This window comes from Pleurodeles waltl, chromosome 5 (assembly GCF_031143425.1).
Source record: "Pleurodeles waltl isolate 20211129_DDA chromosome 5, aPleWal1.hap1.20221129, whole genome shotgun sequence".
In the NCBI taxonomy this organism is placed as follows: Eukaryota; Metazoa; Chordata; class Amphibia; order Caudata; family Salamandridae; genus Pleurodeles; species Pleurodeles waltl.
Window position 1 is genome coordinate 1,674,483,351 of NC_090444.1, and position 23,131 is coordinate 1,674,506,481.

Here is a 23,131-nt window from a genome sequence, read left to right on the forward strand (position 1 = left end):
CATGTGACGCCATATCACATAAATGTGGCTTCAGCCGGCCTGCAGCAGCTGTGATAATGCATGCTGCAGCCAGTGCAGCTAAGCTCCCAGGCCAGCACGACCACAATTTACCTGGCGTCCACTGAAACTTTGCACAGTGATTCTGCAGTAGTACTGCAATAAAAATACTCTTTCAGAGCAGCGCTTGGTGGGTCCGGGCTGCTTGCTCATGAGTGCATGGGTGGCGTTTCCCATCTTGCTGCCACAGTGCCGGTGGTGTCAGGGAGGGACTATAAATGTGTGACTTTGCATTTTAGTACAGTGATGTGGGCCACCACACTAAAATGTGTTGGTCTAACCCCTGATGCATGGTACTTGCCAGGGCTTTAGGACCTGGATAAATCTGCTTACCATTGTGCATGGAATTTACTGCGCAATGGAACATTCGTGCGCTGCTTGATCGTGCTATAAAGCCGCTTAATTAGATGCCCATGGTATGCAATGTTTGAAGAACTGCATGTGTAGATGGCCCAGTTAAACGAACATACCATAAACCATGCTGTGTTTTTGATTTTCTGATAAGTGAGGAATTGTACTCATGGAACATTCTAATCTTGTACTACTGTTTTAAATTCCTGAAGGAGCTAGTACTTCAGCCAAGTATGTCTGGTGGCTGTAATCTTAAACCTACTTCTGGTACTCCTGTCGGGGCATGCCATTTAAAAGAAAAAAAAAAAAAAAAAAAACTATACGGGGTCTGTACTGGATGTGCATGTTCTGTAAAGGCATGCTAAACACCACAGCCATGTTGGAACTGGTTCTGGGCAGTATTATCCAGTAGTGATGGAACAATTTTCATAGTTGGGGTGCTGCCATAAACGTTATGTCACTGAAGTCATAGGGACTGCGACAAAACAAGCGTAGTAAATGTGCCACACCTATTCAGCAGTTGAGTGGTACGAGTGTGGTATGAAGCTGATGGTGCATTTTGGAGCACTGGTGGGGTAGTGCACTGTTAGAAATGACGTCTCTGGTTGGCAGTCAGTTTGCACTCTGTCCAAGCAGGGACCCTCATTCTAGTCAGGGTAAGGGAAATACACAGCTCAGATAACCCCTGCTTACACCCTTGGTAGCTTGGCACAAGCAGTCAGGCTTATCTCAGAAGCAATGTGTAAAGTATTTGTACAAACACACACAATAATACAGTGAAAACTCCCCAAAAGGGACACAACACCAGCCCATATTTATCTAAATCGAACAAGACGGAAACAATCTAAAATACACAAGCAAAGTTATGACTTTTTGAATTAAAACGAGTCTTAATCCATAGAAATCAATGGATGTGTTGTTTTTACACAAAGTACCTGGTTTGCATAAAAAATAAAGCCGCATGGGCGAGCGTGCCTCAGAAAAGTCAGCGATGCGTTGATTCCTTACTCGTAAGTGACGCCGTGCGCCGTTTTTTTCTCTGGTCGGGTAGGCAATGCATAATTTTTCTCTCCCGTAGAAGAGCAATGTGGCAATTTCCAAAGGGGCAACCTAAGGTAAGCGCAGGTTCACAATGATTTTGACACCCAGCAACGATGTATGTGAAATTCTGGCACATGGTGGAGAAGAGCTGTGCTGAGGGTGATGCATTGATTTTGGCAGCCGCACACAGGTTTTCGTTGATTTCCCAACCGCAGTGCAGGTGGTGTCGTTTTGTTTTTTTCAGCCGCAAATCCGGTGCTATTTTGTTTTTAAAAAATCCTGCACGGCTTCTGTGCGTGAATTTCAGGCTTGGTTCCACCAGGGTCTCCTTTCAAGGGTCCAGAGACTGGATTATTCACCATTTAGCTGGCAGAGGAAGTCTTTGATGGCCCTGAGACTTCAGAACTGGAAGCAAGATCAGTCCAAGCCTGTGGGAGACACTTCACAGGCAGGAAAACACAGCAAAGTCCAACAACACTCACAGGCAAAGGGGCAGTACTTCTCCTCCAGCTTTTCAGCTCTTCTCCTTGGCAGAGTTTGCCCTTGATCCAGAAGTAATATAAAATCTGAGGTTTTGGGTCCACTACTTATACCAGTTTCTGCCTTTGAAGTAGGCAAACTCCAAAGGAAAGTCTCTAATGATCACAAGATCCTGCCTTGCCCAGACCTGGCCCTGAACACACACTAGGGGGTTGGAGACTGCATTGTGTGAGAACAGGCACAGCCCTTTCAGGTTTGTCAGCTCCTCCCTCTCCATGGTAGCCCAGGAGACTCATCAGGATATGCAGGCTACACCCCAGCTTCCTTTGTGTCATGTTCTAGAGGGAATTCACAAGCAGCCTAACTATCAGTCTGACCCAAACGTGGATTCCACAACAGGCAGAGGCACAGAATGGTTAAGCAAGAAAATGCTCACTTTCTAAAAGTGGCATTTTTTAAACTGACAATCTAAAAAAACAACTTTACCAAGAAATTTCTTTTTAAATGGTGAGCTCAGAGACCCCAAGCTTCAGATCTCTATCTACTCCCAATGGGAAACTGCACTTAAAAGATATTGAAAGGCAGTCCCTATATTAACCTATGAGAGAGATAGGCAACATTAAAAAAATGAATTTGGAAGTATTTCACTATCCGGACATGTAAAACATATCAGTACCTGTCCTACCTTTAACATACACTGCACCCTGCCCATGGTACTACCTAGGGCAAAAAGGGACAGTTTGGGCCTGGCAATTTGGTACATTTGCCAGGTCGAATTCACAGTTTGAAACTGCACACAGACACTGCAGTGGCAGGTCTGAGCCATGATTTACAGAGCTACTCATGGGGGTGGCACAATCAGTGCTGCAGGCCCACTCGTAGCATTTGATTTACAGGCCCTGGGCACCTCTAATGCACTTCAGTAGGGACTAAGAAGTAAATCAAAAATGCCAGTCATGGAAAAGCTAATTACAGACACAGTTTACAGAGAGAGTACTTGCATTTTAATACTATTCAGCAGTGATAAAGTGTCCAGAGTACCAAAAACCAGCAAACGCCAGGGGAGACTACCCTAAGGATGCCAGATCTAACATGTGCCTCCCCTCCCAGCTGAAAGTGGGGGGAACTACCCAACCTTATGGGAGTTCTCATCACTAAGGCAGAAGAATCTGGACAGAGCATTGGCGTGTTCTGTACCAGGGCGATGTTACACTGTAAAGTCCATTCCCTGTAGGGAGATGGACCACCTCTACACTTTTGGGTTCTCCCCCCTCATCTGCATTAACCATCTGAAGGGCCTGTGGTCTGTCTGAACCTGGACGTGAGTCCAGAACATGTTGGGCCTCAACTTCATCAGTATCCAGACCACAGCAAAAGCTTCTTACTCAGTTGCACTCCACCTCCGTTCTTGGGGGAACTAACCTCCTACTAATGAAGGCTACAGGCTGGTCTAGGCCCTCTTCGTTTAGCTGTGCTAGACCTACCCCCACACCATGCTCTGAAGTGAAAGTTTGTACAGCAAATTCCTTGGAGAACTCTGCTGCTTTCAGCACGGGTGCCGTGCACATGGCTGTCTTCAGGGCATCAAAGGTGGTCTGGCAAGCCTCCGTCCAGATCACTTTCTTGGGCTGCTTTTTGGAGGTCTGCTCTGTTAAGGTGGCAGCAATAGTGCCATACCCCTTGACAAACCTCCCGTAGTAACCGATGAGACCTAAAAAGGCTCTCACTTCTGTCTGGATCTTGGGGGCTCCCAAGCCAATAATAGTGTCAATCTTCGGTTGCAGGGGTGCCACCTGGCAACTCCCCACCTGGTGTCCCAGGTAAACCACAGAACCCTTTCCTGTTTGGCACTTGATGGCTTTAATAAGGCCTGCTTTCTGCAGAGCCTTCAACTCTTCACAGAGGTGTTGCAGGCGTTCCTCCCAGCTGGAGCCGAGCACTGCGATGCCATCTAGGTAGGCTGCTCCGAAATCGTCCAACCTAGCCAACACCTGATTGAGCAACCTCTGAAAGGCGGCAGACACATTTTTCATCCCATAGGGCCTAACCCTGAATTGGTAGTGCCCTTCTGGGGTGGAAGATGCTGATGCCTCCTTTGCCTCATCAGTTAAGGCACTCTGCTAGTACCCAGACATTAAGTGAAACGTGCTGAGAAATCTGGCAGCTCCCAATCTATCTATGAGCTCATCAGTTCTGGGGATGGGGTACGCATCAGTCTTGGTTACACGTTGAGTCCATGGTAGTCTACACAAAACCTCAGTTCTGGGGTGGCACTGGGGGCAGCAGCCTTTGGGACCAAGACAACTGGGCTGGCCTAAGGACTGCTAGAGAACTGAATTACCTCTTACGTAAACATCTTGGAAACCTCATCCTTGATGCTAGCCCTGACCTTGTCAGTCAGTCACCCCGTAATCCTTGTGTTTCGCAGGTGGACTCTCCCCACACATCATGGGTACACAGTTGAGTGACCCCTGGGGTCAAGGAAAACAAGGAGGCAAACTGTCCCAACAACTAGCGACAGCCCCTCTGTTGCTCTGGGGTCAGTGTTGGGGAGATGTTCACTCCCCCACAGACCCATCTTTCTCCTGAACAGACAGGAGGTTAGGAAGAGGCTCACTCTCCTCCACCCCATCATTTATTGCCAAGAGCATAGTTAGTTCAGACCTCTCAAAGTGATGTTTGAGGCGGTTCACATGATGACCCTCAAAGGGTTCCTGGGAGTCTGCAAGTTCACCAGATAGGTGACATCACTATTGTGCTCCACCACCTCAAAAGGCCCAGTCTACTTGTCCTGGAGGTCACGAGGCTTCACTGGGGCCATGACCCACACTTTCTGGCCAGGCTGAAACTCAACCATAGTGGCATTCTGGTCATAACAGTTTTTCATGTCGTCCTGGCTTGCTTCTAGGTTCTCTTGAGCGAGTTTCCTGAAGCGAGCACTCTGGTTTCTGAAGGCCAGGACGTAGCTAAACACATCCTGGTGGGGCTTACTGGAGGTATTCTCCAAGCCCTCATTTACCAGACTCGGAGGTCTCCTCACTGGGTGGCCATATAGCAGTTCAAAGGGGCTAACGCCAAGTCCCTTCTGCGGAACCTCCCTGAAAGCGAAAAGACGGCATGGTAATAGGACGTCCCACTTGAACCTGAGGGGTTCTGACAGACCAATAATTATGCCCTTCAGGGTGCAGTTGGACCTTTCAACCAACCCATTTCCTTGGGAGTTGTAAGGAGTGGTGAGCTTGTAGTTTACCCCACACGCCTTCCACAGAGACTTCATGTAGGTAGAGATGAAGTTGGTACCCCTGTCAGATACCAGCTCCTTGGAGAACCTCATGTGGGTAAAAATCCCCGTCAGTGCCCTGCCCACCACAGGGGCTGTCGTCAACCTCAGAGGGATGGCTTCTGGGTACCAGGTGGCATGGTCCACTAAGACCAGGATATACCTGTTGCTCATGGCTGCCATGGGATCCAGAGGCCCCACAATGTCAAGGCCCACTTGCTCAAAAGGGGTGCTGACAACAGGAAAAGGTAGGAGGGGAGCCTTACACTTAACCCCACTCTTGCCTCTTGCCTGACAGGTTTGGCAAGACCTGCAATGTGCGTCAGAGTGCCTGCGCATTTGGGACCAGTAAAAGTTGGTGAAAAGCCTCTCAAAGGACCTGTCATTCCCTAAATGTCCTGGCAAAGGCACATCATGAGCCACACCCAGTAGAAAGGCTCGGAAGCACTGGGCTACCACCAGCACACATGCTGCCCCAGGCTCAGCAACCTTAGGCTCACTATACAGGAGGTCATCCTCCCAATAAATCCAGTGTGATCCAGACTCCTTACTAGATGCCTGGTCTGCAGCCTGCCGCCACAGACCCTCAAGAGTAGGGCATGTCTTCTGTGCCTCACAGAATTCTTCCCTGGTGGGACTCCCTTCCTGCTGCCAATGGGTCAGCTCGGGCACATCCCCCAGTTCAGCCACTTGTTCCCCTGTAGGATCCAGGGCATCTCAGTCAGGTTCCGCCTCTACCCGGACCGTGGGAACCTTTGGTTTCCCTCGCCCTTTGCCTTTCTTCTTTCTGGGAGGCACCTGGGCCAGCCTTTCAGGCCCCAGGGAACTCCTGCTCACCCTGACGGGCTGTCAGACTGAGTGGTCATACATGCCCACCGAGGCAGACCCAACATTTCCAAGTGTGACCAGTGCTCCACCTCACTCCAGGGGGAATCCTCCTGGTCATTGCCTAGCAGACAATCAACAGGCATGGTTGGTTTCACAGCTACCCTCAAGGAACCTGAAACCCCTCCCCCCCACACTCGAAGGGAGCCTGCACCACCTTAAACAGGTGCTCTGAGTTGTCCACTACAACTACTTGGTGAAGTGCATGGGGGAACTACCTGCTATTCAGATACCAGGTGACACCTCACAGTAGACGTCTGGCTCCTGTGTCTCTAAGAGCCTCCACCCTGAGTCCATTGATGGTCACCCACTACCTATATTTCTTAGGGTTCTTAGGCACAAGGGTTTGCTGGGCCATCTCAGTATTCCCTAGTGAGACAAGGCTTATCTCAGCTGGCTCCCACCCTCCTCCTGCAACTAACTCATTCCCAAGCGCTACACAGGCCAAACCCTGTGACTGAGCACCAGTGAGTTCCTGTGTCCATTTGTGGTCCCCCTTATTTGACCCACCTGATCACCTGCATAACATTTGCGGGGACCCTTCTCTGCAGGTTTCCCTGTAGAGATCCATGCTTTCTTATCACCTGGGGCCAGGGAATCCTTACCCTGGGAACTAGGTTGGGGCCCTTTAGAGAACCCCCTGTTTACCCTTACGTCCCCCATACTGCTTTTAGACCCTGGTGCTCTCCCACCGGTCTGCTTCCTGGGGTCAGTCAGCTTGCTGTCAATTAGGTGCTGGTGCAGCTCTGGAAAACAGACTATCCAAGTGCTCCCATGCATTCAAATTGTACAGCCCCTCATAAGTTGTTACCCAACCATCCAGTGACCTGCAGAAAGAATCTGCAAATTCAAACCAAGTTTGGGATTCCTTTTTCCTATAGGATCTTACATTTTCTTTGTACTGCTCAGGTGTGAGACCATGCCTAGTGAGTAGGGCGTTCTTCATGATAGAATAGGTAAATCCCTCAGGATCCCCTAAGGATGTCAGGGTGTTTCTCCCCTCTACCTCAAAGTGCTTCCAGAGACCCACCTCACAGTGAACCTCAGGGACCATGTCCATGTGAAGAGCTAACTCGTACCCCTTAAACCACAGGTATATGTCTTCCTCCCTTTTGTAATCCTTCACTAACCCCTTTGGGATGTGTACCCTCCTTTCAGGCTGCACTGTGGTATTGCTGCCACCATCTCTGCTGGACTCGCTCCTTTGGTCCAGCTGTCTCAAACCTAACTCATGAGCCAAAAGCATCTTTTTCTCTTCCGTGGCTAATCTTTTTTCTTCCGTCTCCATTTTGGGTTTTTCTAATTCAAATTGGTGCTCTCTCTGCTTGTCTGTCCTGCAGCTCCTCAGGGGTCAGACCTTTGGAAGAAACACTACTGCCTGCCCTGGAGGCCCTCCCCCAGAGAGGTCAGAGTTAACCAACACAACATCATGTATGCTCTGTACCTCCTCATCCACATTCTCCTCTTCTGTGTGTCCCCCAGCCTCCTTAGCTGCCAACTAGGCCCTCAGCGCCTTTTACAGCTCCTCCTTCCTAGCGGAGCTTTTGATTGGGCAGAAAGGTTATTTGTAAAATTGTTTAAGCAGAGCCATTGTATACTCCTCCGGTTTCTCCAATTCAAACACAACTTTTGTAGCAACAGTAGGTGCATCCCCAGATTGAGACATGCTTGTGGGTGAGATTCAATAAAGATGCTAGAGTTCCAAAAAGGCAGATAGATCCAAAGGGAAAAGAACAAAAAGGAATCAGAAAAAATTCACAGAGAAAAATTAGTATTTGGTCACGTAATGGTCTACACTGAAAACAGTAGTGTACACCAGTCACTGTATGTCAAGTAGAAATACAAGTTCTCTCCCAACCGCTGATCACCAGTGTTAGAAATGGGGTCTTTAGTTGGCAGTCAGTTTGCACTCTGTCCAAGCTGGGACCCTCACTTAGTCAGGGTAAGGGAGATACACAGCTCAGATAACCCCTGCTCACCCCCTTGGTAGCTTGGCACATGCTGTCAGGCTTATCTCAGAGGCAATGTGTAAAGTATGTGTACCAACACAGTAATACAGTGAAAACACCACAAAGGGGACACAACACCAGTTCAGAAAAATAGACAAAATTAATCTAAGTCAAATAAGACTAAAACGTAAAACAAATGCAACATACACAAGCAAAGTTATGACTTTTTAAATTAAAAACCCTTAATCCGTAGAAATCAATGCCTGCGTTGCTTTTACACAAAGTACCTGGTTTGCGTAAACAAACAAAGCCGCACAAGCGAGCGTGCGTCTGAAAAGTCAGCGATGCAGAGATTCCTTACTCGCAAGCGAGGCTGTGCGTTGTTTCTTCTCTGGTCAGGTAGGCGATGTGCCATTTTTCTCTCCAGCAGAAGAGCGCTGCATCGGTTTCCGGATGGGCAACCTCGGGTCCGGGCAGGTTCACGATGATTTTGACGCCCAGCGATGATGCGCGCAAACTTCTGGTGCACAGTGGTGAAGAGCTGCGCTGCATGGGCGATGCATCGATTTTGCTGCCACACACGGGTGTTGCGTCGATTTCCCAGCCGCGATGCACATGATGCATCGATTTTTCTTTCAGCCGCGAAGCAGGTGCTGTCGTTTTTTTTCTTTTTCTTTCTTTCTCTCCCGGGCGGCTCCTGTGTGGATTTGAGCCTTGGTTCTACCAGCATCTCCTTTCAAAGGCCCAAGGACTGGATTAGGCACCACTTAGCTGAGTAGGAGTCTCAGCAAGAGAATCAAGGTACTGGCGGAGGAAGTCTTTGATGCCCCTGAGACTTCAAAACAAGGGGCAAGTTCAGTCCCAGCCCTTTGAGACACTTCATAAGCAGAAAAACACAGCAAAGTCCAGTATTGTTCCTGTCTTAGGTAGAAGCTGCAGACCAACCCAGCAAAGCACACTCACAGGCAGAGGGGCAGTACTCCTCCTCCAGTTCTTAAGCTCTTCTCCTTTGCAGAGGTTCCTTTTGATCCAGAAGTAATCTAAAAACCTGGGGCTTAGGGTCCACCATTTGTACTACTTTCTGCCTTTGAAGTAGGAAGACCTCAAGGAAAAGTATCTGTTGTTCACAAGATTCTGCCTTGTTCAAGCCTGGCTCCAGGCACACACCAGGGGGTTGGAGACTACTTTGTGTGAGAACAGGCATATCCCTTTCAGGTGTGTCAGCTCCTCTCTCCCCTCTCTAGCCCAGGAGACTTATCAGGATATGCAGGCTACACCCCAGCTCCCTTTGTGTCACTGTCTAGAGGGAATTCACAAGCAGCCCAGCTGTCAGTCTGACCCAAACGCGGATTCCACAAGCAGGCAGAGGTACAGAATGGTTAAGTAAGAAAATGTCCACTTTCTAAAAGTGGCATTTTGTAACTGACAACCTAAAAACCAACTTTACCAAAATATGTATTTTTACATTGTGAGTTCAGAGACCCCAAACTCCATATCTCGCTCTACTCCCAGTGGGAAACTGCACTTAAAAGATATTTAAAGGCAATCTTGGTGTTAACCTATGAGAGAGATAGGCCTTGCAACAGTGAAAACTGAATTAGGCAGTATTTCACGGTCAGGACATGTAAAACACATCAGTACGTGTCCCAACTTTAACATACACTGCACCCTGCTCATGTTATGTTATTGGGTTTTATATAGCACCAAACTACCCAGAGGCTTTGTGGCGCTACTTAGGGCCTATCTTAGGGGGTGCCTTAGATGTATAAAAAGGAAGGTTTGGGCCTGGCAAGTGGGTACACTTGCCAGGATGAATTGGCAGTTTAAATCTGCACACTGCCACTGCAGTGGCAGGTCTGAGCCATGTTTACAGGGCTACTCATGGGGGTGGCATAATCAGTGCTGCAGGCCCACTAGTAGCATTTGATTTACAGGCTCTGGGCACCTCTAGTGAACTTTACTAGGGACTTTCTAGTAAATCAAATATGCCAATTATGGAAAAGCTAATTGCAGATACAGTATACATAGAGAGCACTTTAAGACTGGTCAGGAGTGGTAAAGTGTCCAGAGTACCAAAAACCAGCAAAAACAAAGTCCAGCACCCAGTCAAAACATAGGAAGCCGAGGCAAAAAGACAGCAATCTGGTCCGCTGGACTGGGACAATTCCAAAAGTGCAGTCTGACCGCATTGAAGTGCAGGCCGTGTTCAGGAGTCACGCAGATCCCCTGATAGTACCTTTGTTGTGTCAATGCTTGGTGACGAGTTGCTCCAGAGGAGGGGATGCCTTGAGCTTGCAGGTGATGCATTGTTTCCTGATCGGGCAACGTCGTTGATACATCGGTGTCCAGAAACAATGAGTACTGGTTCTGATGCCTCGTCCAAGCCGTGGCTGCATTATAAGTCTGAGTCGTTGTGTTGCGCAGTCAGTTAACGGTGTCTGCGGCTTCAGTGCAGGCAGCAGCAACTCTGCAGTGGGATGCATCGGCTCCAAGTGATGCGCTGGTGTTGCTGCGTCAGTTCTTGTGTTGTAGCATCACACTCGCCTCCAAGGGCACAGGACTGGATTTGGCACCACTTGGCAGAGCAGGTCTCACAGCAGAGGAGCCCAGGTGCTGGTAGCAAGATACAGGTGAATTCTTTCAAATCCCTGAGACTTCAGAAACAGCAGACAAGCTCAGTCGGCCCTTGGAGAAACTTTAGATTGCAGGCTGCAGAGAGTTGGATCCAGTCCTCTCACTCCAAGGCAAAAAGTAGCAGGCTAACACAGCAGAGCAAACAGCAAAGTGGCAGTCCCTCCTGACAGCACAGCAGTTCTTCTTCCAGGTGGTATGCCCTCATTCCAGACGTTTTCTGAATTGATGCGGTTTGGGGTCCAGTATTTATACTTTGATGCCCTGTTTCTGGAAGGTGGGAGAAATCTCCAGGCATTCCTTTGAAATGTACAGGTGCAATGCCTCTCCTGTGCTGGCTGGAGTGGTAATACAGGGTTGTTAAGCTCTATTGTGGGTTGACAGGACAAATCTATTCAGGTGTGAGGCAGTGCTAAGCTCTGCTTCCTCAACAAATCCAGTTAATGGCCCAATAAGACCCATTAAGTCACACCTAAACTCTCATCATGTGTGGCTGTCTAGAGGGAATGCACAAAGCCCAGCTGTCATCTACCCCAGATCTGTATTCAGAGACAGGCACAGAATGGTTAAAGTAAGAAAATGCTAACTTTCTAAAAGTGGCATTTTCAGATTTACAATTCAAAATTCGACTTTACCATAAGTTGTGATTTGAAATTGTAAGCCCACAGGGACATCAAACTCCTTATACCGATTACCTCCCAATTGGAAATTACACTTAACAGATGTTTTAAGGTAGTCCCAATGCTATCCTTTGGGAGAGATAGGCCTTGTAATAGTGAAAAACTAATTTGAGTTTTTCACTATCTGGATATATTAAACTTAAAAGTGCATGTCCAACAATTTAGATACACTGCACCCAGCCCTTGGGACAAACTAGGACCTACCTTAGGGGTGGATAACATGTAATAAAAAGGAGGGTTTGGTCGAAATGGCAGTTTAAAACTCCACACACAGGCCCTTCAGTGGCAGAACTGAGACATGTTTGAAAGGCTACTGTAGAGGGCGGCACAATCATTGCTGCCGGCCCTCTAGTAGCATTTAATTTACAGGCGCTGAGCACATATAGTGCACTTTACTTGGGAATTACAAGTACATTATGCCAAACAGGTGTAACCCAATCAGACCAGGAGAGAGAGCACATGCACTTCAGCATTGTTTAGCAGTGGCAAAGTGCCCAGAGTCCTAAAACCAACAAAAACAGGGTCAGAAAAATTGGAGGAGGAACGCAGAAAGTTTAGGGATCACCCTGCAGAAAGGGTAATTTCCAACGTTTCTGAATTGCAGAAGAGAGCGTAAATTGTGCTTTCCTAATTGCTGATATAATTTGAGCTATGTGTATAGTTAATTTCCCGATATTTAAATGTTGTGGTGTGTTGGAAAAAAACTGAAATACTAAAGCCTTTTCTTTCCTGTACCCCAGCAGGATTGTTATCTATATTACTTACAAAATTGTCTCACTTTGCAGTCAGAAAAATAAAAGTACACTCCTTTTTCCCAGTAAGTAGCAACTTGTCAGAAGGTATAACCTGATATTTGAGCTTTGAACCTAGAGCAAATGTGACAGGATACACACAAAATTTAGAGGCATCTTTATTGCTTATTCATCCTCTGAACTCCAGCATGATTATTTCTGGGGGTGCTGCATCACCCCAGCACCCTTACTTCCAGCGCTTATTGTATCCGCTATTGGGATACATTCTATAAGCGTTTCTAGTTCCACTCTTATTGTTGAGACTTCGTTTTAAGATTATTTCCTCTCCATAAATGTTGGAAGTCAACAGTAGGCCATTAAAAGAGTTTGATGTTGGTGCCTATTCCAGTCCATATTTATTTCAGGTTTTGAAATTCCACTATTTAAAAACCCAGTTCACACTAGTGGACAGGTTTGAAAACCCATACACGATATAATTTTGTAAATTGGTGACTGAATAAAGAGGATGGTTTTCACTTTTTGATTCGGAGTGTCATAAACAACTGTGCTCCCATTGTATATTTTGTCACTATAAAGCCCTTAGTGAACAACACCCACACTAATCACTAGCACTCAACTATGAGTCAATATTAAAGTGCACCTTCACGAGGGAGCTTAATGGCATCAGCATTCCATAGCCTCACTAACACCTTCAAAAATGTTCCTGCCTAAACAAAGGAGATTAGGGTAGAGGTGCAAAGAATGAGCGATGTCTGGCCTGGTTGATTATTTTTTTAAAGCTAGTCCTGTTTAGCTGTGTAACTAACTCAGACCCTCTGCGTTCCTGTACTACGTGAGAACGTTCTTGTAATGTGACTGATAATCCTAAATCCTATTTTCTTCTAATGATGATGGCCTAATTTCTAAAGGAAGGGTTTATGGCTTGAGGATAAATATTTATTATTATTTTCTGGTGATTCTTCACACTTTAAATGTATTACTTGCATATGAGATATTGAAGACCAAGTGGTATAGCAAACAACCTTTGCTGAAGTTTCATATGTTATTGCAAGTGTGATAATTGTGTGTCGTTGTACATAGATTCATCCCACATATCTCTCTTGACTGAAGCTTTGCTGCTTACCCGTGTCTGCCTAGGTGGCAAACAATGGTTGGCTGAAGCCATCTTTCCACTGGAGACTTGGTTTTACCACAAACCCTCCACTTTCTCCCTATGAGAGATATCAGTGGATCATTGACTGTTTCACAGACAACCTGGCCACTTATAATGGTACCTATGTTTTAATCCTTATGTAAATAACGGCCTCTGAGTCTGTACCTCCCACACAATAAGTTGGGGCTGCATTTTGTGAGCAAAAATGCATGTGATGCACCGTGTTAGCTCAGATATCCCACCAATCTTGAAACAAAAGGGATATTAGTACTATTAATTGCAAACCAATAAACTATTGTTTTAAAGAAAACATGGCAAAGATGTTTCTTAATGAAGACGAAATGTAAATAGCAAAATAAACATTGAGAAAGCAGTGTTTACCACTTTCTTTTAGTTCTGAGCTTTTGATCATGAAATTACTAAATATATGTTATCTTTGTTTTCCAGGAATATCCGTTTTACAGCATGCATATGCAGTACCAGGGGATACCAAGTCTGAGTGTCATTAGCACTTTATTTGATTTACTCATTGTAATATTTGAATAAGATCCCATGTTCGCCTCGTAAATTAATAACTTTAACAAGATTGTTTTGAAATGGAAGATATAATTATTATACTGATTTTGGTGGCTTCCTTGATTTGATAAACTGTCTTTCTGTTGTGACAAAATTATTTCATTTGATGTCAGTTCATAATCTGATTTTGGACTTTGACTGAAATATGTCTTGGGTTTATTTCGCAAGAGTGTGACAAGATTTACCTCACAAATGCAGTTTAGGTGTGTATTTTGAGCAATGCTGGCAGAGAAGAGCAGTAGTTCGTATGTGTCTGTTCAGTTAATTCACGTCCTACAGCTCTCAAAGTTACTATGAATGGTAAAAACCTATCTGGAGAAAGAATAATGCTCTTTAAATAGCAACATTTCCAGAATGATTGGAATGTAAATGTATGTGTATGTTTCTGATGTTATGACAAATGGAACGTGTTTGAATCTCTGTTTTGGTATGATAATCTAACCATTTAAGATTATCCTAAAAGAACTGTTGGGTCGACAAACTTGCACTAAAATAGTCAACTCCACTCCTAGAGTTTTGGAAAGACGGTGTTTATTATTTTAACGTGTATTTATTATTTAAAAATTGTCGAAATTGTCGATATTTCCATTGAATCAAGTCTAAGTATGAAAACTAAGGCAGGTTTCATTGTAAAAAAAAAAAAAACAACGTAAGACTTGTTTAATAAAGCATGGTTTGGTCGGACTTCCTCAGAAAACGTCTCTTATGTTACCAAAATACTATATGCATACAGTAAATCGTGTGTCTAGTAGCAGGATAAAACTAGAATACCCAAAGTATGGACATTTTGGTAACCTAGTAACGTGAGGCAGGCACTAGGATGGAGTTGGAGTCGGAGATGTGAGTTGATGGAGCAGCACATGGTTGGGGTGGACATCCATGTAAAATGGTCGCACATGCTTTCAGAAAGAACAGACATATAGTCCTGGTCTAGACTAAGCTCACGTGGACTAGCTGGTAAGAGAAAGATCATGTTGGGAGTCACTGGGATCAATAGGATAGAATTAAAATTAGGTCATTAAATGCCATTAGCGTACAAATAGTCACATTTGAGCATAAACTCTTCCAAAAATCTGAGACCAATTTGCAACCAGCAATATCTGTGTCACTGACAAACCAGTAATATTAGCGATGCGGTCATCTTGATGTTCAAACCAGCAATTGGGATTATAAGACTTTGATGGATCAGCCTTGGTTTCCTATCTGATTTGAGTATGTGCACTACCAGGCAACCATTAGCTTCATTTATGGGTCTTCCAGTTATAAAGTCCAGGTATGGAAAAAAGTAGTGTTTGGAAACAACTATATTGTCAAATCATTTTAACGTCTCTGGCAATCTTAATTTAACAATGAACTGGATTGCAAAAGGCATAACCAAGCATCACGCTGTTCCAATCTTATACTGTCAGATATGCCAACATGTCATCTGGCCCATCCTTGGAGATTTGAGCACCCATATGTTCGGGCGAAAATTCACTACCTGGGTTTGGAGACCTGTGCTACCCAGTTCTGTTTCTTTTCAGATTTGGCATGCAGTGGTGCTTGTGTCATTCATGGCAAAAACATTTGTATTCTTCATAATAAATACATTAAAGGGCTTTAGGCGAGTTCTTTGCGGGCATTTCTTCCCAGTTGTTTGTCAGTGTCATTCATAATTTGTGTCAAAGCACAAGAAAGCATGCCTACAGTTAGAAAACAGGTCCACCCCTTGTAGCCATTGACTCATTTACAATATGGGTCAGCCTATATACCACTTACTTGAAGCTTTCAGTGTCAGACATTTTTAGTGAGATGTAGCTTGCTCACATATGACTTTGTTAGGAAGGAAAGCAAGTCCCTTTCCAGCCTCAACAATTGAACTTATTCATGAGAACGTTATCTTACATCTGTGTCTGACTTTGTAAGTAGCTTCCAGTATGTAAACTTGCCAGGTGAATTAAAAATGCTCGACTGTGAAGTTGCCTCAGGCTCCCTCTGGCTCTGGGAACTCCACGGACTGCACTGGTATCATTGTCTATGTGATCATGTTTACCTTCTAGGTCTGGCGTTAGCCAAGACTTTTTGTTTTTTTACTAAATTAAATATATAAATCTAAATACACACACAAACCTTTAGGGGCTTTTAGCCAGCCTGCTTTATCCATTGGTTTGTTATATTATTAATTTTCTTCCACCCACTACAGCATAGGTCAAAGGGTTGGCTCACTTCAGCCACTGGCTAACTTTGCTGTGAGTAATGCTATTGTGGTTTTTTTCACCAGCTTTGACACAGACACCGTTTTATTCCATACCAGGCACTACTATGCTAATGTGTGCTTTATGACACCAGAAAATGTTTGCTTTTCAGGATTTTAGTTTTTCTCTCTTTTGAGAGATATTTTATATATATATATATATATATATATATATATATATATATATATATATATATATATATATATATATATATTTTTTTTTTTTTCCCACCAAAATTGCTTCTTCTACAAAAAGAAGAAAACGTTGCAGTCACTTACTTGCTTCAGTCCAAAGTTTTTAATCAGGCAGACAAACATAATCGGCATAAATACACTCCAACGCATTTCAGGAGACTCTGCTCCCTTGTTCACAGAGATATTTTGAGCCCTTCTTCCATTTCCATTATAACTCAACAAATGAATATAAACATAAAAAACGGACTACATTAGCTTCAAAATAGTGGCGGACATCTTAAAATGTGCTACTGCAACTAAGAATTACTATACTACATATGGGGCGAAAAAATAAATAAATCCCAAATTAATTTATACAAACATGTTTGTTATCAAAAACCGGTTTTCATACATTTATTTTATCCCCTCAGTCAAAACATAATCACCTATTACCATATATTTATTTCTATATTGTGTATTCCATACACGTATACTCGCACACAATATTTGCGGCCCTTCTTCTTATATTTACATCTTTGAGTAGTCCTGGATTTCTTATAGCTATAATAGCTCCTTTGCTTCTTATTAAACAGTTATGCCTCCTATTGACAATGGAAATGAAAAAAGAAGCATTTCAACAAAGAAAACCTGAACACATTCTATAAAGGTTTATAATATATTCCAAATATGTGTTTCACGACTTTTGTTTTTTATATATATATATATATAATTGCCAGCAGCGTGGCAGCTCCCCCAAGTTTCACAAAAACAAAAGTTACTTCTAATGATTTTTAATTTCAGAATTGTTCCTTCACACAGTTCTTCACTTCTAACTTATGTTTTATTTTCTCAAAGAGAAGCAACACTGGATAACGGCAGCCCAGGAGACACTGCTCACTCCTTTCTTTCAGTACAAGATGCATGCCATGAACCTTTCGATGTCTGGAAGAATTTGGCTACGGGCTTTCTTTGCTGTTCACTCCATGCCGTAGATTTTAAATGGCTCCTGTGGCTGCCGCCGTGTTGGCTCCAGGCCCTTCCTCGGCGACCTCTCTGCCCCCTGTTGTGCCCTGCCGCCTGGCCACGCACCATAGAAGATGCTGCCTTTCTGGCCACATGCACCCCTTGTCTAGGACCTTTGGGCTTGGCCCCTACGTCCTCTTGGACTCTGCCACTCCAGCTGCCTTGCCGCCGTCAGGCTGTTTGCCTTGCCTGGTTTGTTCCCTGCCTCCTTCTGCAGCACGAGCAACTCCTGCAACTTAGCTAGAAGTGCCTCCAGATCTGCATCCAATTGGGGCCCGTTATGTCTGGCGTTTTTTCCTTGGTTCGATGGGACTGATGTGGCTGGCATGTCCTGATCCCTGAAGCACGCTGGGCGCTTTCTTCTTCTTCCCTAGCTCCCACTCATTACTCCTTCCAATAATTCCGATCTATTTGCAGTTAGAAATCAGCTCCAATGTAGAGTGCCCTTTTTGACTTGACCTTAGAATGTCCTGTATTATCAACCTGCGTTGGTTCTAACTTCTTTCTGCAGATGGAACTCTTTGCCTTGTAATGGAGTAGTGTCTACAGCCCAAGCCACTGTATGTTACAACCACCAAAACTCAAAAGTCTGCCCCCAGACCAGGTCAACAGGGCAGACGTGGGGAGCAAGGGGGAAGCCACAACAATTGTTCTCACTAAAAATACTGCCCTTTGTCCATGGCGGGGTTTTGAATCTTAATGCCCACACTTGCCTCCACGCTGGAGTCCCCAGCACCACGCAGTCTGGATTGTTATTTCCCCCGCTTAAGTGATGCAGGCTTCCACCATTTTGCTTGCAGTTCAAAGGTGAGCAATGTCTATAATCTCACCTGGAGCAGGACACACAACTCCCAGCGTGAGTCTGTGCATTGACCAATATGTCACTGGCGACTCCCCAAACACTTCCGGCAGTGGTCTAGTGTTCAGTCGCCAGCTTCTCTCAGCAATGCGGGTGCCTGCTTATTTGCTTCGCCGGAAGCCTGCCCCTCACTTGTAGCGATGTTGCGAGATTCGCCGGTCTGGCCATTGTTGTCTCCCTCATCCAACTCCTTCCTTACAATCCCATTGCTGTCCCTGGTGAAGGTCGCCACCGTGACCCCGTCCGCTGCTTCTTCTGGTTCCACAATGACGATCCTCCAAAACAGATTCCCAGGTACCAAAAATCTTTTTACCGCCGCCGATTCCGCTTTTGGTCCCGCCACACTACCATCCTGCTATACAATGTATGGGTGCCTTTTTGTGGCCCCCTTTTCACTTTAACGTGGTGCTCCCGGATTGGTCGGTTTGATGGACACCCACTAATTCAGGTGTGCCATTTTCTCAGGCTTATTGCCATCTCTGCGCTATTGTCCTGCCCAGTGCTTTAAATGGGCCGGTACTCACAGGTACTGAGTACCGGCACTTCTTATTTTTCTCACTCTGAGTACCGGCACTTCTCTGCTGCCAAGTAGAGTACCGGTACTCATGAAAGGTAGTCTCATTAGCTGCTAGTGCTGCTGAGCACTAGGCTGTCAGAGTTGAACCTGTCTCTGACAGCTAAGGTGCTGCTTTAGCCCTGAGCCGACCCCTCTGAGCTATTCAGCAGGAAGTATCTGCCTAATGTCCGGGTATTCACTATCACGCTGTGTTTGACAGAACAGGGCCCATTCAAGCCCTGTGCTGTCAATCACATTCACACTACTGTATGCATTTCTGCAAACACAGGAATGGAGGGATCCCCGCTAACAGACATCTAAGAAAGCCATGGGATTAAAGAAGTTTAAAATGGCTTTAATTCCTCCTGAGTCTTTTGAACAAGGGTCTGCTTATGTCTGTGTGTGTGCCTGCTTGTATGCATGTGTTCTTCTGTGAGAGAAAAGCGAATGAAAGAGGGAGAGAATCGGGACACTTTAAGGAGGACTGTGTGGAATGCTTTGTGAGTGCGTGTCTGCTTGTTTCGTTGTGTGTGTGTGTGTTTGCTCAAGAATATATAGTATTGTGCAAAACGACAGCAAATAACAGTATGGCATTAGGAAGCTGCAAATATTGCAAAACAAAACAAAATGTTAAAGTATAATTGTGTTTCGCTTTCATTTTGTGTAACGAGTTAACTTGTTTTATTTAAACACTTTTCTCGTGTGTCTTGGTATGTGCTGTAACTGGTATATAAGTCATAACTTATCCTCATGTCTTGCTCTTAGCCCCGCCCCTTGCCCCACCCACCACACTACAAGCTCATGTTCATGAGTACCTGCACTTATTTTTTCCCATTTAAAGCACTGGTCCTGCCCAAGGGAGGCGTTGTGTGTGAGCCCTTAACTGGTCCGCCTTGCGAACCAGCCCTCCCCTGATTTGGATATAGGCTTTCCACTCCATGCCGTAGATCTCAAATGGCTTGAACTGACACTTTCAAATCTGCACTCGTGGCTCAAAACACTCTTGCAGAACGCTAATGCAGTAAGGAGTGTTTAATACAAGAAGGCGGTATCACATAGATAGGCAAAACATTATTGTATGGTTTCTCCCTGCTGAGTGTTTTCAGTTCACTGACATGCACGTTATTATAACTTTCCTTCATAATTAGGCTAATGACCAGCCACATAGCACTGAACGGGTTTCCCTGCCTGAGCTCATAATTGATACATTTCTGAACTGCCATTAATGTTAACTAATTCCCACACCTTCCATGTACAATTGCTACACTAAAGCATTTGCGTCAATTATGGAATATTCTTTATAACAGGCCAGATCTCCTTGAAGCCAGATATGCGCAAATCATCCAACTCTGCCCTTCAATTCGAAACAGAAAAATATATTCAGGGCTAAATATGCAAGAATGCTCATAGAAAAAATAACAGAATGAGTTATCCATATCTGGCATGAAAACAATGTCCGTTCGTGTTGGGCTGCCTTTCTATATACAGAGCAGTACGCAAAATATTTTGTGAAGTACTGCAGACTAGTTTTATTGGTAGGAAAGCTGATTCGGTTAAGCAGCTACTGCAAAGATGTGCACGTGTAGCATTCAAGTCACGGTCTGGAATTTCAGCATAGATGGAAGTATGGTCATTACCTTGGGTGGTCAGACCTGCTATTACTATTAATGCAGTCTTGATGGAAACATCAAACCTATTGACTTTGTCAATGCTTGTTTTATTGACAGCTATGTATTTTTTTCTTTGGCTCCTTGGCAGTCTTGACAGTTGTAATCCTAGAGATATATTGCTACCTCTCATTTTTTTGTTTTTAGTTCTACCATATTGTTAAATCACATACATTGTAATTCACTGACATGTTATATCAAATTTATGAGAACCCGATATGTGATCGGCAGCAGATGAGTCTGTAGGCCTGGACCCGGCCCAGTTACTAAGGGGATTATTATATTAAGTAATTATGTAATTAATGAGAAATGCACATTTAAATGTTTTCATACACCTGTAGGATGAATGCGTTATCAGATGGCACATGCATTTTAAAGACAGAAAAGATCTTCATGTCCTGATCAAAGCAGAAACCGAGCAAAAACTGTGTTTGCAAAGTCCATAACTATTTGTCATATTGGTTGGAGACAAGAGGACGGCATCGGATAGAACTCATTATTGTTCTGGACTCTATTTGACAAAGCAAAATTGCTGCCTTTTCCCTTTTAAGGACTCGCCAAGAAACCTAGTTATTGCATGGAATGCTTAGATAGCTTATTTTTCAGTTTTGGCGATTTTGATACATAATAGATGTCATGTATTGAGACATGCAGTATGAAATAACTAGACGAAGAGTTTGTACACTAATTGTACAATATAAAATGTAGATCGATAAAACTTACATAAAACGTAATAAAAGCTGGAAACATATCGGCGGTTCTCTCCTCTCCTTTTTATAACATTAATAGGAAAACACGTCAGTCAATTGAAATTGCCAAATGAAAAGTAATAAGAAATATTAGAAGTAACAGCAAAGTTGTAGTACTAGAAGAGAGTAACTAAACACGTCCTATATTTCAAGAGCTACCTGATAGAATTGAACTTGACAGTCCTTCTCTTACATTTCAAGGTTGCGAGACCACAGAGGTGGGGTCTCCAGTTGACTTGGTACACAGAGTACCCCATTTTAGAATGACTACCGTTCTATCTCCCTGGGCTCTAATAGAATGAAATTGTCAGCCGTCTAATAATGCTAATGAGACAGCTCTTTTCCTGTGATCTGTTTTGGGAACTGCTTTGAAGCTGACCGCCATGTAGTAATTGGTCAAGTGTGAATTGTGTAAGTGTAAAAACAGAAACCTGCTGGAATCCACTTGTTGTGATCTACAAGACGATGGCTTGGAGGTTATGTCCCTCAAAGATTAGAGCCCCCTCCTGGGATTAAAAGATGAACATTTATATATTGTTAGCTCGTGATTTTTATTTCCAGTCACTTATCTAAAAAATAAGGGTATTTTATACAAGAATAAAGGTAAACATTTTGTTATTCAAACTTTATACCACATCATTGATTTCCCAGACACAGAGCCATTTCGTCCTAATGCTTTTCCAAACCCTTTCTGCTAATGAAATTGAGATTTTGAATTAATTTGGGAGAGGATAGCCCACCAACGTAATAATGGAACATGATTGCTAGGTCAAAAGAAAGATTGAATGAGTAAACTTTGCTCAGTCCTTCGCAATATTGACCGTAGCAGTGGGCATTTTCTCCTATGAAATGTATGTTTTAAGAAGTACAAAAACAATCTAATAAAACTGAGAAAAAAAACCAAAATGTCAAAAAAATGTAAGCTAACCAGAGATATTCGTTTTCATAGTTTTAAGTCAAAAGGGTTTGAGAAATTGGGTTGTTGTCAGACTGAGGTGTATGCCCTGGTCAAGCAGTAACCACAATTTTTGTCAGGGTAAGGCATAAGCAAACCTCAAATCAAAGTGGGCTCACCCTCTGGTCGTTTTTCACAGAGCAGTCAGGCTGAACGTGAAGGCAATGCATTTGTATTTTTTGCAACACTGAAAACGGTAAAACAGTAAAAACGCCACCCAAAAAGTATTCTACACCAGGTTAGAAAAGTAGAACTTAATTTAATAACTAAAAATACCAAACCAACAAAAACCTGATAAGAACTTGAGATACACATTTTTAAAGAATAAAAGGTAAATTGGCTCTTAGAAGCAAGAAGCGCCAACTAGGGGGTTCTGGTCGCTCCAGACCGGGACAAAGCCAAAAGTTCAGGCTGACTGCGTTGGAGCATAGGCTGGCTACATGGACCCAGTTAGGCCTGTGAACCAAAGTCACTTAAATCTTGGTTGCAGAGAATTGTGTGGTTTTGAGACAAAGATGTGTCACGCAGAGGGCAAGACCAGATACGGCAAGGCTGCAGTACGAGGTTCTGTTGAGTCGTTGTCCAGGATCTCATTGACTGGGCTTGCGAGGTTAAGGTCAGTGTCGGGGATGCGTTGCACAGCTGAGGCAATGCATCTGGTCCGATGAGCGCTGAGGCTGTGATGCAGAGCTGTGGTGTCGTCGAGGGGTGCAAGGAGTTTGCGCCGAGGAAAGTGTGGCACAGGGGCAGTTCCAAATGTGATGTATTCGTTCAAGTTGCGGGGTCACGGCTCTGTGATTGTTTCATCTGTTCTGACCCACGCAGAGGTGGTTATGCATCAGTTCTGCTCCTCTCAACAGCTTTGTTGTGTTTTGCTCCCTCAGTAGAGGATGCGTTGGTTCTGTTGGAGCAAACACCTTAAGTCAACTTCTAAAGGTCGTGGACTGGGGTGGCACCACTTGACAAGGCAGACTGACAGGTGGCAGATTCCAGGTGCAGGAGCAAGGTTGTTGGAAGTCTTTTTATCTCCCTGATACTTCAGATCAGGAGGTCAACCAACTAGCTCCTGGAGTTGATCTG

The 23,131-nt window shown here is 44.4% G+C and overlaps 1 protein-coding gene across 1 annotated transcript in view; it reads left to right on the plus strand.

Annotated features, from left to right (window-relative positions):
• Positions 1–14,519, plus strand: part of TDRD15 (tudor domain containing 15) — a 219,260-nt gene extending 204,741 nt beyond the window's left edge. The window contains exon 3 of the mRNA XM_069236007.1: positions 13,707–14,519. The gene's annotated coding sequence lies outside the window, so the exon portion shown is untranslated. The remainder of the gene's footprint in view (positions 1–13,706) is intronic.
• Positions 14,520–23,131: the final 8,612 nt, after the last annotated feature.